The sequence below is a fragment of the Procambarus clarkii genome, chromosome 86, assembly GCF_040958095.1.
Source record: "Procambarus clarkii isolate CNS0578487 chromosome 86, FALCON_Pclarkii_2.0, whole genome shotgun sequence".
NCBI classification, from domain to species: domain Eukaryota; kingdom Metazoa; phylum Arthropoda; class Malacostraca; order Decapoda; family Cambaridae; genus Procambarus; species Procambarus clarkii.
Window position 1 is genome coordinate 1740132 of NC_091235.1, and position 16107 is coordinate 1756238.

Sequence of the window (16107 nt, forward strand, 5' to 3'; positions counted from 1 at the left end):
GTAGAGGCTTTCAAGGGATGCGATACGTGACGCAAGTAACTTAAAGGGAGTATGGAAAGAAAGCTAAGAACTTAATATTATAATTAGTACCATCACCATTTAAATATATAAAATAAAAGAGTACACAAGGGGGAGGGGTATTAACACTTTACAAAGGGGATCATGCACAATCTAGTCTTCTGCTGAAGACTCTTGATCAAGAAGCTAGGTGCTGAGTCCGCGGTGCTTTCTTCGTGGCCTCAAGACGTGTCCTCTGAGAATGCCGAGCCTACCCTGGCCACAGGTCAGCCACAACACAGGTCCACTGGGGGCACCGCCGTGGAGGCCGTCAACCACACGTCCAGCTGGTCTGCTGGCAGGTACTGAGCCACCAAGGCTGGTACGGCCACTCCACGAACGATATAAGGGGTACGCCCTAGACAGGAGTCTCGTGTGATATCACAAATCACCCTCCTGTCTTCAGTACCCCAGTGGATGATCGTCTCCAACAGTCGGTCCCGGGTAAATCCTTTCACTGCCACTCCACTGGCAGGCTAACACACCACAGTGTTCTTCCGGGGGGGGGGACGACGTCACAACAGCTGCAGCAAACTTCACAGTATGGAGACTGGCTGCCTCGGGTAGACTGACTCAACCGTCAACACAGTGGTCCCAGGTCGACTCTGTAAACAGACACGTCATCAATAACTGGGACACACTAATACATCTCACTTACGGGCTCGGGCACAAACACCTGATGTATCCCGTCCATAGATGGCGCTGTCGTCGGAGCGCCACCTCACCAGAGGTCAGGGGCGGCGGTGTTGAGCGCTGAACCAGACTGGAAACTGGTCCTCGAGGCCAGTACACGCTGTCCTCACTAGGTGTCGTCGTCCGTTTGGCGGGGGTTTCGGGAGCTGACCCACAGATGGCGTAGTTGTTACTGCTCCTGGCTCGGACGCTGGATCCGGGTTCGTAACAAATATCCTATTTCCAATTGCATTTGACACTGCTCACGTCTCCTCTTCCCACCACTCCCTCCACACTACACAACAAACTTCAATGCCTGATCTCCAATAGTCCTTGGGCCAAATACTCTCTCTCTCTGACTGTGTTACCAACCTTTCGTCCTACTCTCTTTCTAAGCACCAGCAAGAACTTCTTGGTCTTGGTCTGTCTTTTGCTACTTCCCCTGGCCCACGCTGTGGCATTGATCTCATTAGTTCCTTTGACAGGTTTGTCAATTCTAACTCTAGTACTCTTTCGGACCTGTCTGCCTTTAGAGGGGCCCTTATCCCCGTTCTTGACAGCTTGTTTTCTAAAAATCACCTTCCTCGTCGCTTCCAGCTTGCCCTTGCCTCCCTGAAATCTAACAACTCTATTCTTATCCTTCCTTCCGACAAAGGTAATTCGGTGGTTGTCCTTGACAATGAGGACTACCTCCGAAAAGCAGATGTCTTGCTCTCTGACTCTCGCACTTATGCTCCTCTGACTTCTAACCCTTTGGATCGCCTCAAAACTTCCTTTAACCGCAAACTAAGACAAGCTCTCTAGTCTTTGTCCTCCTGACTCATTAAACATTAAACGTTCTCTCATTAAACGTTTCCGTGTCATCTGCCCTTCTCTTTTTTATTTCTATGGTCTTCCTAAGACTCATAAACCTGGTGTTCCTCTTCGTCCTGTCATTTCTTCACGGGGCTCTGTCAGCTGTCCTCTTGCCTCCTGGCTCGCTAAAACCCTGACGCCTTACCTTGGCACTTTTTCCCCTGCCCACCTTCGTCACTCTCAGGACTTCATAGAAAGACTGCGCCTGCAACCCTCTTGTAAGATGCTTAGTCTTGATGTCGACTCTCTGTTTACTAATGTTCCACTCGATGACGTTCTCTCTTTCCTTAGACAGAAGGCGTCTGAGGGCCTTCTTCCTCTCCCGCTTCCCATTGTCGTTTTCCTCGATCTCATTAGACTGTGTTGACTCTAACTCTTTCTCTTTCAACGGTAAATATTACACTCAAACTTTCGGTGTCGCTATGGGTTCCCCTCTCTCCCCTGTTCTCGCTAATTTCTACATGGAATACTTCGAAACTGTTCTTCTTCCTTCTATTGATACTCGTCCCTCTCTCTGACTTCGCTATGTTGATGACATTTTTGCTTTATGGCCTCATGACCTTAATCTTTTCCAGCCTTTCCTCGCCTCTCTTAACAATCTGGCTCCTTCTATTCATTTCAAAGTTGAGTGGGAATCTAATTCCCTCCTTCCTTTTCTTGACGTTCATGTTCACAGCTCTGTGTCCGGGTTCTCTTTCTCTGTCTACCGTAAACCCATGCATAGTGGCATGTACATTCACTTCTTTTCCTACCATCCTCATTCTGTTAAGAAAAGTGTCCTCGTCTCTCTCTTCCCCCGCGCTCTACGCCTCAGAGACCCTCAGTTTCTTGATTCTGAAATTGCCTTTATCTACAAATCATTCTCCCGCCTTGGTTATCCTTTGCATTTCATCAACTGTGCCTACTCTCAAGCTAAACGAAATTTCTTTCATCCTAAACCTGTTTCCAACACTAGTAGCACTGTGCTCTGCCTTCGCTTCATATCTGAACTCATAACTTTTACCAATACCTTTCATCCTCTTGACATTAAACTCGCCTTTCGACAAGCTAACACACTTCGTAGCAATCTAGTTCACACTGCTCCTCCTGCTTCTAATGCTGCTGGTGTCTACTCTATTTCCTGTTCGTCTTGTCCTCTCCAGTACTTTGGCGAAACTGGCCGTACACTGAATGACAGACTTAAAGAACACAAGAGAAGTGTTAAGTCTGCAGACACTAACAATGCTCACTTCTGTCATGTGAGGGATTCCAATCATCCTATTCCTTGATAGTGGAACCTTCCTTGATGGTTCTTGATAGTCTATCAGTGACCGTATATATATATGCTAAATACATCATTTTTGCTATTCTAATATTAACACCGTATGTAGGGCTGTACCCCACTACTGTTCTGTTTTAGCATTTAAATCCCCAATTAAGATTGTAGGGTCAGTATGTGCAAAATTAGGTAGGTCGGTATACCGGAGGAGGCCAGCAGGTGCTTAGGCATTCAAAACATTAAGTGTACCAACGTGTACCCGGATATCAAGATATTGAAACCCCTCATGTTGTTGAGCGGGAAGTGGCTCATGTGGCAGGGATTTTTTAACATATATGTGACACGTATTTTTTTATCTGGGATTATAACACTGATAACTAGGCAGATTCTGCGGGTTCTTACCTGCGGGAGTTAGGGTTTCTTGGAGACAGACAATATCTGTCTTCAGTCATAACCTTATGATGAAGGTCAGAATTCCGTTTTCTAAGAGAAGACATATTCCAACTGAGTATCTTGATAACATTGTACTTGTTTTTATGAGATTGAGAGGGCGCCATTGTTTTTTGTTTTTAGTTTATCAGTCTGTGGTTTCACAAGAGCACGTATATCCCGATACTGTTTGTAGAGCATTATTACGGTGTCTTTTTTCCCTTCGATCAGCATATCACCTGTCACCAGTTTTCTAATATTTTTACGACTGAACCATCTGGGATGTGGCGAGTGTGGTCCAAGGTGGTCATCCATGTCCAGTTGCACTTCTTCATTATCACTACAGGCGTCACTAATTTCATTTTGATCTTTAACACAATCACTTTCATCATCATTTCCACTACTATTTTCCTTCAAACAGATTTGACCAGCACCTGTATTCACATCATGATCTCCTTCATCTTCATTAACATTTTCACTCTCACTGGCATTTTGTTCATTATCATGATCAGTTTCATCGTAATACTCATCGGAAACACTCTGCGTTTTCATGGGGAATAGTTGACCTCTGTTCATAGCGCACCGGTTGATGAGGCTGGGGTGTGGGGAGCCGTTATGGGTGGGCCCAGCTGGCGTGAGGGCTGGGACACCCCCCAGCTAGGGTGCTGGCCACCTGGGCGCCCCATGGGAGTACTCCAGGTTTTTGTGTCCTGTACTCATTTAATACTCTCACAGATTCCTGAAGAATGGTTATCATCGTCTTTTGGTGCATGATTTCCATATTTTGATCAGTTATTTGCATGCTCAGCTTTTCTACAATTTTGCTTTGTCTTTCTACCGTATTCCTAAGCTCAGCAATTGCCTGTGCCAGAGCCGGACCCCCCCCCCCCCCCGACCAACATGTATTGGTAGCAACCCGTTCTCGCAAATTCGTATAGTTAATGTCAGTCAGGTGCTGTCACAGTGAGAGGTTGTGTAAGCTGGAGCTCTGGAGTAACATTATTATTGCAATAATGGAAGGATTAGTTAATGATTTGGTGAGTTTGGTTGGAGCTCTGAGAGCAGAGATGGATTCCCTGCGGGAGGAGGTACGACGGCTGAGACTTCGAGAGGAAACGAAGGAGGAGACCAGTGTTGACGAGACCTCATCGTAGAGAGTAGTGAAAGACAGGGGTCTTAAGAAGACGTTGACAAGGCCGCCTACAGACGCCATAAAGACGACAAATTCATTTGCCGTGTTGGAGGACGAGTGCTGTAGTGCGCCTGCAGCGAGGAAATCAGCGAGGAACGGCGGAGCGCAGGCCCCTCAGGCTGCTCAGAAAGTTAGGGCAGTACCGAAGCGAATTTTGGTTGTGGGAGATTCCCAGGTGAGGTATTTAGACAGAACGTTTTGTGCCAGAGATAGGGGGAACAGATTAAGGGTTTGCTATCCGAGAGCTGGAATTGGTGATATTGTTGAAAATATGAATGATATTATGACGGGAAATGGGAACAAACCCATTATTTGTATTAGTGCAGGGGGTAATGATGTTGGGCGAGTTAGGAGTGAGGAACTAATACAGAGATTTAGGACAGCCATTGAATTAGTTAGGAGCAAGGGAGGAATCCCGATCATATGTGGCATTCTTCCAAGAAAGGGAGTGGGAAATGAATGGATGTCGAGGGCACTTGGTGTCAATTGCCGGCTGGAAAGATATTGCAAATCAAATGCAATATCTTTCATAGACAATTGGGAACGCTTCTATGGAAGAAATGAAATGTATGCTCGTGATGGGGTGCATCTATCGAGGGCTGGGGTTGTTGCTGTTGCAAACTCGTTGGAACCAGTGGTTAGAGGTGTTTGTTTGGGTTTAAACTGTTAGTAGATAGTGGTATGGGAATTGATTTGGAGGAAGGAGGTAATAAAAGTATGTGTTCGTGGGAGAAAAGAATTGGCAAAATGATCAGGGAAAGAAAAGGGCCTCAAAATAACTATTCACTTAGGATATATTACACTAACAGTAGAAGTCTAAGAAATAAAATTAATGAATTAAATGCTCTTGTCTGCACAGAAAAAATAGATATTATTGCACTTACCGAAACGTGGATGAACGTAGAAAATAGAGAACTATTAGCTGAATATCAGATAAATGGATTTAAACTATTTCACACAGATAGATATATTAGACGAGGAGGGGGAGTAGCCATATATGTTAGGGACAATTTGTAATGTAGTCTCAAAGAGGGAATCAAAACTGAGCCACACACAGAAACTATTTGGATAGAATTAAACGAAAAAGCAAATAATATTATAATAGGAGTTATATATAGGCCACCAAATTTAGACAGAATGGAAGCAAAGCATCTATGGATTGAAATATCTAGAGCATCTAGATCTAACAGTATTTATGTCATGGGTGACTTTAATTTTAGTGGAATAAACTGGGTGAACAAAACAGGGAATAGTGAAGCAGAAGATTTTCTAGAATTAATTGACGATTGCTTTCTTACGCAACACATTTGCGGTTAGCAGTTACCAGGGAGGATGTTCTTAAACAAATAGTAAAACTCAAACCAAACAAATCCCCAGGGCCGGATGAAGTGTTTGCTAGGGTGCTTAAAGAATGCAAAGAGGAGCTTTGTGACCCACTGTCAACCATATTTAATAAATCAATAGAGTCAGGCAGAGTGCCAGAGTTTTGGAAAGTTGCTAATGTGATACCAGTTTTTAAGAAAGGAGATAGATCACTTGCGTCTAACTATCGACCAATTAGCCTAACGTCTATTGTGGGAAAGTTACTCGAATCTATAATAGCAAATAAAATTCGTCTTCATCTTGAAAAACATAAATTAATAATTGAGTCGCAACATGGTTTTATAAATGGCCGTTCATGTTTAACAAATTTGTTATCTTTTTATTCTAGCATTGTTGAGGCAGTTGATAGTGGTAAGAATTGCGATGTTGTATACCTTGACTTTAGCAAAGCTTTTGATACAGTGCCACATGAAAGACTGATTAAAAAAATAGAGTCTCATGGTATTGGGGGTGCTATATTAAGCTGGATTAGGGCATGGCTATACCAAAGGAAACAGAGAGTTAGTATAAATGGAATCAAGTCAGAGTGGGAAAATGTTGTAAGTGGAGTGCCTCAAGGCTCTGTCCTGGGACCTCTGTTGTTTATAATATATATAAATGATTTAGATTCAGGTTTGAGTAGCAACATTTGCAAATTTGCCGATGATACGAAAATCGGTAGGGAAATTAATTCGGAGGAGGACTCACTATCACTTCAAGTTGATCTAGATAGGGTTTTGAAATGGTCAAAGGATTGGCAGATGCAGTTTAATGCTGATAAATGTAAAGTTCTGAGGTTAGGTAATGATGATAGAGTTACAAGATACGAGCTAGATGGTGTTGTGATTGTGAAGTCGGATTGCGAAAGGGATCTGGGAGTTATGATTAGTAAGAATTTAAAACAAAAGGATCAATGCATAAATGTTCGTAATAAGGCAAATCGGACACTTGGATTTATTAATCGCAGCGTTAGTAACAAGACACCTGGTGTGGTTCTCAAGCTATATCTTGCTCTAGTTAGGCCCCATTTAGATTATGCAGTTCAGTTTTGGTCGCCATATTATAGAATGGATATAAATTCACTTGAACGTGTCCAGCGTAGGATGACTAAGTTAATTCCCCAAATTAGAAATCTTTCATATGAAGAAAGATTAACAAAGCTTAAGTTGCATTCACTGGAAAGGCGAAGAGTTAGGGGTGACATGATAGAGGTTTACAAGTGGATGAATGGACATAACCGGGGGGATATTAATAGGGTATTAAAAGTATCAACACAGGACAGAACACGAAACAATGGATATAAATTGGATAAGTTTAGATTTAGGAAAGACTTGGGTAAATACTGGTTCAGTAACAGGGTTGTTGATTTGTGGAACCAATTGCCGCGTAACATTGTGGAGGTGGGGTCCCTCGATTGTTTCAAGCACGGGTTGGACAAGTATATGAGTGGGATTGGGTGGTTATAGAATAGGAGCTGCCTCGTATGGGCCAATAGGCCTTCTGCAGTTACCTTTGTTCTTATGTTCTTATGTTCTTACATTAAAGAACCAACGCGGGAAAATAATATTTTAGATTTAGTGTTAACTAACAGGGAAACACAAATTAATGACATCGAAATAGGGAGTGAGCTAGGGAACAGTGATCACAAAGTAATCAGATTTAGCATAGAATGGAATTGACCTGTAGGAGAAAATTCTGTTAAAGTGCCAGATTTTCGAAAAGTTGATTTTAATAGCCTAAGAAATTTTTTGGGTCAAATAGATTGGAAAGTCTTGGGTATGGGGTTTGGGCCGGTCTTAGAGCGAGACATGAACCCAGCGATAGGTGACGTAAAAGGGGATTTCGATGTGGATTTAATATATAACTTATTTAAGAATATTCTAAACAAAGCACAGGAACGTAGTATACCATACAAATTGAATAGGTCGAATACTAATGACCCAAAGTGGATAACAAATAATTTAAAGAACCTTATAGGTAAAAAGAGAGCTTGGTACAAAAGGATTAAGAATGGGGAAGTCAGGTTAGAACAGGAATTCATACAACTGGTTAGAAATGTTAAAAAAGAGATTAGGAAAGCAAAAAGAAACTATGAAGTTCGCATAGCAGGGCAAGCAAAGTCAAATCCTAAAGGGTTTTTTCAGTTATATCGAACTAAGACTAGGGAAAGGATAGGTCCATTAAAATCTGAGACAGGTCAAATAACGGATAATGACAAGGAGATGAGTAGTATTTTTAACAAATATTTTATATCTGTATTTACTAAAGAAGAACTTAACAATATGCCTTCAGCCGAACAAGTCTATGTGGGTGGGGATGAGGACAGGTTGACTAGTTTAGCAGTTACCAGGGAAGATGTAATTAAACAATTAAAAAAACTAAACCCAAACAAATCCCCAGGGCCGGATGAAGTGTTTGCCAGGGTGCTTAAAGAATGCAAAGAGGAGCTTTCCGAGCCACTGTCTACCATATTTAATAAATCAATAGAGTCAGGCAGAGTGCCAGAGTCATGGAAGGTAGCTAATGTGGTACCAATTTTTAAGAAAGGAGATAGATCACTTGCGTCAAACTATCGGCCAATTAGCCTAACGTCTATTGTGGGAAAGTTACTTGAATCAATAATTGCAAATACAATTCGTCTCCATCTTGAAAAACATAAATTAATAAATGAGTCGCAACATGGTTTTACAAATGGCCGTTCATGTTTAACAAATTTGCTAACTTTTTATTCCAGCATAGTTGAGGCAGTTGATAGTGGTAAGGATTGTGATGTTGTGTACCTTGACTTTAGCAAAGCTTTTGATACAGTGCCACATGAAAGACTAATTAAAAAAATAGAAGCTCATGGTATTGGGGGTGCTATATTAACTTGGATTAGGGCATGGCTATTCCAAAGGAAACAGAGAGTTAGTATAAACGGGGTTAAGTCAGAGTGGGATAATGTTGTTAGTGGAGTACCTCAGGGCTCTGTCCTGGGACCTCTGTTGTTTATAATATATATAAATGATTTAGATTCAGGTTTGAGTAGCAACATTTGCAAATTCGCCGATGATACGAAAATCGGTAGGGAAATTAATTCGGAGGAGGACTCACTATCACTTCAAGTTGATCTAGATAGGGTTTTGAAATGTTCAAAGGATTGGCAAATGCAGGTTAATGCTGATAAATGTAAAGTTCTGAGGCTGGGTGGTGATGATGGAGTTGCAAGATACGAGCTAGATGGTGTTGAGATTGCGAAGTCGGATTGCGAAAGGGATCTGGGAGTTATGATTTGTAAAAATTTAAAACAAAAGGATCAATGCATGAATGTTCGTAATAAAGCGAATAGGACACTGGGATTTATTAATCGCAGCGTTAGTAACAAGACACCTGATGTGGTTCTTAAGCTATATCTTGCTCTGGTTAGGCCCCATTTAGATTATGCAATTCAGTTTTGGTCGCCATATTATAGAATGGATATAAATTCATTTGAACGTGTCCAACGTAGGATGACTAAGTTAATTCCGCAAATTAGAAATCTTTCATATGAAGAAAGATTAACAAAGCTTAAGTTGCATTCACTGGAAAGGCGAAGAGTTAGGGGTGACATGATAGAGGTTTACAAGTGGATGAATGGACATAACAGGGGGGATATTAATAGGGTATTAAAAATATCAACACAAGACAGAACACGAAACAATGGGTATAAATTGGATAAGTTTAGATTTAGGAAAGACTTGGGTAAATACTGGTTCAGTAACAGGGTTGTTGATTTGTGGAACCAATTGTAGAAAATAGAGAACTATTAGCTGAATATCAAATATATGGATTTAAACTATTTCACACAGATATATATATTAGACGAGGAGGTGGAGTAGCCATATATGTTAGGGACAATTTGAAATGTAGTCTCAAAGAGGGAATCAAAACAGAGCCACACACAGAAACTATTTGGATTGAATTAAACGAAAAAGCTAATAATATTATAATAGGAGTAATATATAGGCCACCAAATTTAGACAGAATGGAAGCAAAGCATCTATGGGATGAAATATCTAGAGCATCTAGATCTAACAGTATTTATGTCATGGGTGACTTTAATTTTAGCGGAATAAACTGGTTGAACAAAACAGGGAATAGTGAAGCAGAAGATTTTCTAGAATTAATTGACGATTGCTTTCTTACGCAACACATTAAGGAACCAACACGGGAAAATAATATTTTAGATTTAGTGTTAACTAACAGGGAAACGCAAATTAATGACATCGAAATAGGGAGTGAGCTAGGGAGCAGTGATCACAAAGAAATCAGATTTAGCATAGAATGGAATAGACCAGTAGGAGAAAATTCTGTTAAAGTGCCAGATTTTCGAAAAGCTGATTTTAATAGCCTAAGAAATTTTTTGGGTCAAATTGATTGGAAAGTCTTGGGTATGGGGTGTGGGCCGGTCTTGGAGCGAGACATGAACCCAGCGATAGGTGACTTAAATGGGGATTTCGATGTGGATTCAATATATAACTTATTTAAGAATATTCTAAACAAAGCACAGGAACGTAGTATACCATACAAATTGAATAGATCGAATACTAATGACCCAAAGTGGATAACAAAGAATTTGAAGAACCTTATAGGTAAAAAGAGAGCTTGGTACAAAAGGATTAAAAATGGGGAGGTCACTTTAGAACAGGAATTCGTACAACTGGTTAGAAATGTTAAAAAAGAGATAAGGAAAGCAAAAAGAAACTATGAAGTTCGCATAGCAGGGCAAGCAAAGACAAATCCTAAAGGGTTTTTTCAGTTATATCGTACTAAGACTAGGGAAAGGATAGGTCCATTAAAAACTGAGACAGGTCAAATAACAAATAGTGATGAAGAGATGAGTAGTATTTTTAATAAATATTTTGTATCTGTATTTACTAAAGAGGAACTTAACAATATGCCTTCAGCCGAACAAGTCTATGTGGGTGGGGACGAGGACAGGTTGACGAGTTTAGCAGTTACCAGGGAGGATGTTCTTAAACAAATAGTAAAACTCAAACCAAACAAATCCCCAGGGCCGGATGAAGTGTTTGCCAGGGTGCTTAAAGAATGCAAAGAGGAGCTTTGTGACCCACTGTCAACCATATTTAATAAATCAATAGATTCAGGCAGAGTGCCAGAGTTTTGGAAAGTTGCTAATGTGATACCAGTTTTTAAGAAAGGAGATAGATCACTTGCGTCTAACTATCGACCAATTAGCCTAACGTCTATTGTGGGAAAGTTACTCGAATCTATAATAGCAAATAAAATTCGTCTTCATCTTGAAAAACATAAATTAATAATTGAGTCGCAACATGGTTTTATAAATGGCCGTTCATGTTTAACAAATTTGTTATCTTTTTATTCTAGCATTGTTGAGGCAGTTGATAGTGGTAAGGATTGCGATGTTGTATACCTTGACTTTAGCAAAGCTTTTGATACAGTGCCACATGAAAGACTGATTAAAAAAATAGAGTCTCATGGTATTGGGGGTGCTATATTAAGCTGGATTAGGGCATGGCTATACCAAAGGAAACAGAGAGTTAGTATAAATGGAATCAAGTCAGAGTGGGAAAATGTTGTAAGTGGAGTGCCTCAGGGCTCTGTCCTGGGACCTCTGTTGTTTATAATATATATAAATGATTTAGATTCAGGTTTGAGTAGCAACATTTGCAAATTTGCCGATGATACGAAAATCGGTAGGGAAATTAATTCGGAGGAGGACTCACTATCACTTCAAGTTGATCTAGATAGGGTTTTGAAATGGTCAAAGGATTGGCAGATGCAGTTTAATACTGACAAATGTAAAGTTCTGAGGTTAGGTAATGATGATAGAGTTACAAGATACGAGCTAGATGGTGTTGTGATTGCGAAGTCGGATTGCGAAAGGGATCTGGGAGTTATGATTAGTAAGAATTTAAAACAAAAGGATCAATGCATAAATGTTCGTAATAAGGCAAATCGGACACTTGGATTTATTAATCGCAGCGTTAGTAACAAGACACCTGGTGTGGTTCTCAAGCTATATCTTGCTCTAGTTAGGCCCCATTTAGATTATGCAGTTCAGTTTTGGTCGCCATATTATAGAATGGATATAAATTCACTTGAACGTGTCCAGCGTAGGATGACTAAGTTAATTCCCCAAATTAGAAATCTTTCATATGAAGAAAGATTAACAAAGCTTAAGTTGCATTCACTGGAAAGGCGAAGAGTTAGGGGTGACATGATAGAGGTTTACAAGTGGATGAATGGACATAACCGGGGGGATATTAATAGGGTATTAAAAGTATCAACACAGGACAGAACACGAAACAATGGATATAAATTGGATAAGTTTAGATTTAGGAAAGACTTGGGTAAATACTGGTTCAGTAACAGGGTTGTTGATTTGTGGAACCAATTGCCGCGTAACATTGTGGAGGTGGGGTCCCTCGATTGTTTCAAGCACGGGTTGGACAAGTATATGAGTGGGATTGGGTGGTTATAGAATAGGAGCTGCCTCGTATGGGCCAATAGGCCTTCTGCAGTTACCTTTGTTCTTATGTTCTTCTTATTGCCGCGTAACGTGGTGGAGGTGGTGTCCCTCGATTGTTTTAAGCGCGGGTTTTACAAGTATATGAGTGGGATTGGGTGGTTATAGAATAGGAGCTGCCTCGTATGGGCCAATAGGCCTTCTGCAGTTACCTTTGTTCTTATGTTCTTAATATTGACTTATTAACTACGTGCATAGGTGACATACTAAACATAATTGATACCCTTAAAAAGCTTCATAGAAAACACCGACCTTACCTAACCTTGTTAGTATGTTGAGATAAGCATCTTATTGCTTCGTAATTACAATTATTACTTAACCTATACCTATAATAGGTTAAGTAACAATTGTAATTAAGAAGCAATAAGATGCTTATCTTAACATACTAACAAGGTTATGTAAGGTCGGTGTTTTCTATGAAGCTTTTTATGGGTATCTATTATGTTTAGTATGTCACCTATGCACTTATTTAATAAGTCAATATTGACTCTACGAATTTGCGAGAACGGGTTGTTGGTAGAGACTGCAACTGTGTCACTGGAGCTACCTGCTGTGGCGTTGGAGTGGTTGGGAAAGGTAGGAAAGAGTGACTGAGTTATTGGTGGTGGCACTGCAGATGAGCCAGGGTGGTTACTAGCGCCCCCTGCTGGTTTACCCCGGGCAGCCCGACTCGGCAGGAGAGCAGCACAATCCTCATGCCTGGCGGGGACACCCTTCCATGTGACAGTTGGCGCACCTCAGTTTCAGTGTTTCACCATTTCCCTTTTTAACATCACACACAGATGCTGCATGCCTCCTGGCACAGTGGCCACACCGCTCATCACTCCTGCAGTTTCTTGCTACTTGATTTCACCGTTGGCACTTGAACACCTGCGCCTGGGAGAGTTGTAAACCTTCATTGTTAGTTGCCGAAAAGCACTCGGGACAGTAAATCTTTCCGGCGGAGGCTTGTCTCTGGTCCAGTGGGCGAAAACAGTCTCTCATTATTCTTTTCGCATTAACGATGTGATCATGCTGTTCCACCAATGTGTGATCCTCTTAGAGGTCCAACTCAAAAATGATGACGGGTGTCCTGTGGGTAAGAGCAGGCAGTGGTGGTTTTCTCATTGTTATACCAGCAAGCTCTTGAGTACAGAAATATTGCACCATCTCTTCAGTAATGTTCCCACGGACATGGTTTACATGTCGATTCGCCAACCAATACGCACCACCAGGGTGTTTTTTGGCTGCCTCAGCCAACCATGCATATTTCGTTGCAATTCCCGTGCCCGGGGGGAAAATGCAGGTTGATTCTTTTCTTCTCGTGGTTATGATGTATTAAGTCTTTGGTTCCTCGTGTCTTTCTCCGGGTCCCAACAGTTGTCCAAGGATTTTCGTCACTATTGGGCTCCTCCTGTCCAGCATTTGACTCCAATGTGAAAGATGCCATGGTTGTATCTTCCTCGTGTGGACCACATGATGTACTAGCACTCTGGCGTGAGGCCATTGAGGCAGCACCTACCGTAAAGGCAGTAGTAGCCATGCCTCCAGTGTCGCCTGGGCAGGTTCACAGCTTTACACACCACGTACCACGGAGTTACACATCAATCACGTAGCAAAGGAACGACAATCATAACGCAGGATCAGAGGTAATAATTCATACACTATTTATGCATTTATGCATGCAAAACCACTGCTAAGAGGCGGGGCGCATGTAGTTAGGCCTGTGCAGGCGATGAGTCACAATAACGTGGCTAAAGTAGTTAGGCCTCTGCTCCAAATAAGCGCGCCTGTTTTCAAGGTCACTCAGTCCTAGCTGATTTCTTGCCAAATTTATCTTTTTGGCACGTGTGTAGCTCCTCAGAGTGGACAACACACCTTGCGAATCCAGTGCAATAAACTAACCACTGAAGAAATATATATAACACACTCGACGTACCGTTGTATTAATAGCAGATGGAGAGGTGTGTATAAGCTGCAGATACACTTGGCATCGCTGTGGTGGTGTCGTACCACCACATATGTCGTACTTAGGAGCTAGAACGCACTTCTCGGCCTACTATGCAAGGCCCGATTTGCCTAATAGGCCAAGTGATTTTCTTTATTTTAAATAAATTGTTTCCAATTGGTTTATTTTAATATTATTACTATATTATATTAACAACATAAATTATTGATATAGTTATGTTAGTTTAGGTCGGCTGAGTGGACAGCACGCTGGACTTGTGATCCTGTGGTCCCGGGTTCGATCCCGGGCGCCGGCGAGAAACAATGGGCAGAATTTCTTTCGCCCTATGCCACTGTTACCTAGCAGTAAAATAGGTATCTGGGTGTTAGTCAGCTGTCACGGGCTGCTTCCTGAGGGTGGAGGCCTGGTCGAGGATCGGGCCGCGGTGACACTAAAAGCCCCGAAATCATCTCAAGATAGGTTAGGTAGAGTTGGTTAGGTTCGGTCATATATCTACGTTAGTTTTAACTCAAATCTTAAAAAAATAGCTCATACATAATGAAATGAATAGCTTTATCATTTCGTAAAAAAAATGAGAAAAATATTGAAATTTTGGAAAACTTGGCTTATTAGGCAAATCGGGCCTTGCATAGTAGGCTGAGAAGTGCATTCTGGCTACTATATATACATATATATATGTATATATATATATATATATATATATATATATATATATATATATATATATATGTCGTACCTAGTAGCCAGAACTCACTTCTCAGCCTACTATTCAAGGCCCGATTTGCCTAATAAGCCAAGTTTTCCTGAATTAATATATTTACTATAATTTTTTTCTTATGAAATGATAAAGCAACCCTTTTCTCTATGTATGAGGTCAATTTTTTTTTATTGGAGTTAAAATTAACGTAGATATATGACCGAACCTAACCAACCCTACCTAACCTAACCTAACCTATATTTATAGGTAAGGTTAGATTAGGTAGCCAAAAAAAGCTAGGTTAGGTTAGGTTAGGTAGGTTAGGTAGACGAAAAAACATTAATTCATGAAAACTTGGCTTATTAGGCAAATCGGGCCTTGAATAGTAGGCTGAGAAGTGCGTTCTGGCTATTAGGTACGACATATATATATATATATATATATATATATATATATATATATATATATATATATATATATATATATATATATATATATATGTCGTACCTAGTAGCCAGAACTCACTTCTCAGCCTACTATTCAAGGCCCGATTTGCCTAATAAGCCAAGTTTTCCTGAATTAATATATTTACTATAGTTTTTTTCTTATGAAATGATAAAGCAACCCTTTTCTCTATGTATGAGGTCAATTTTTTTTTATTGGAGTTAAAATTAACGTAGATATATGACCGAACCTAACCAACCCTACCTAACCTAACCTAACCTATATATATAGGTAAGGTTAGGTTAGGTACCCAAAAAAAGCTAGGTTAGGTTAGGTTAGGTAGGTTAGGTAGACGAAAAAACATTAATTCATGAAAACTTGGCTTATTAGGCAAATCGGGCCTTGAATAGTAGGCTGAGAAGTGCGTTCTGGCTATTAGGTACGACATATATATATATATATATATTTGCCTAATAAGCCAAGTTTTCCTGAATTAATATATTTTTTCTAATTTTTTTCTTATGAAATGATAAAGCTACCCATTTCATTATGTATGAGGTCAATTTTTTTTATTGGAGTTAAAATTAACGTAGATATATGACCGAACCTAACCAACCCTACCTAACCTAACCAACCCTACCTAACCTAACCAACCCTACCTAAC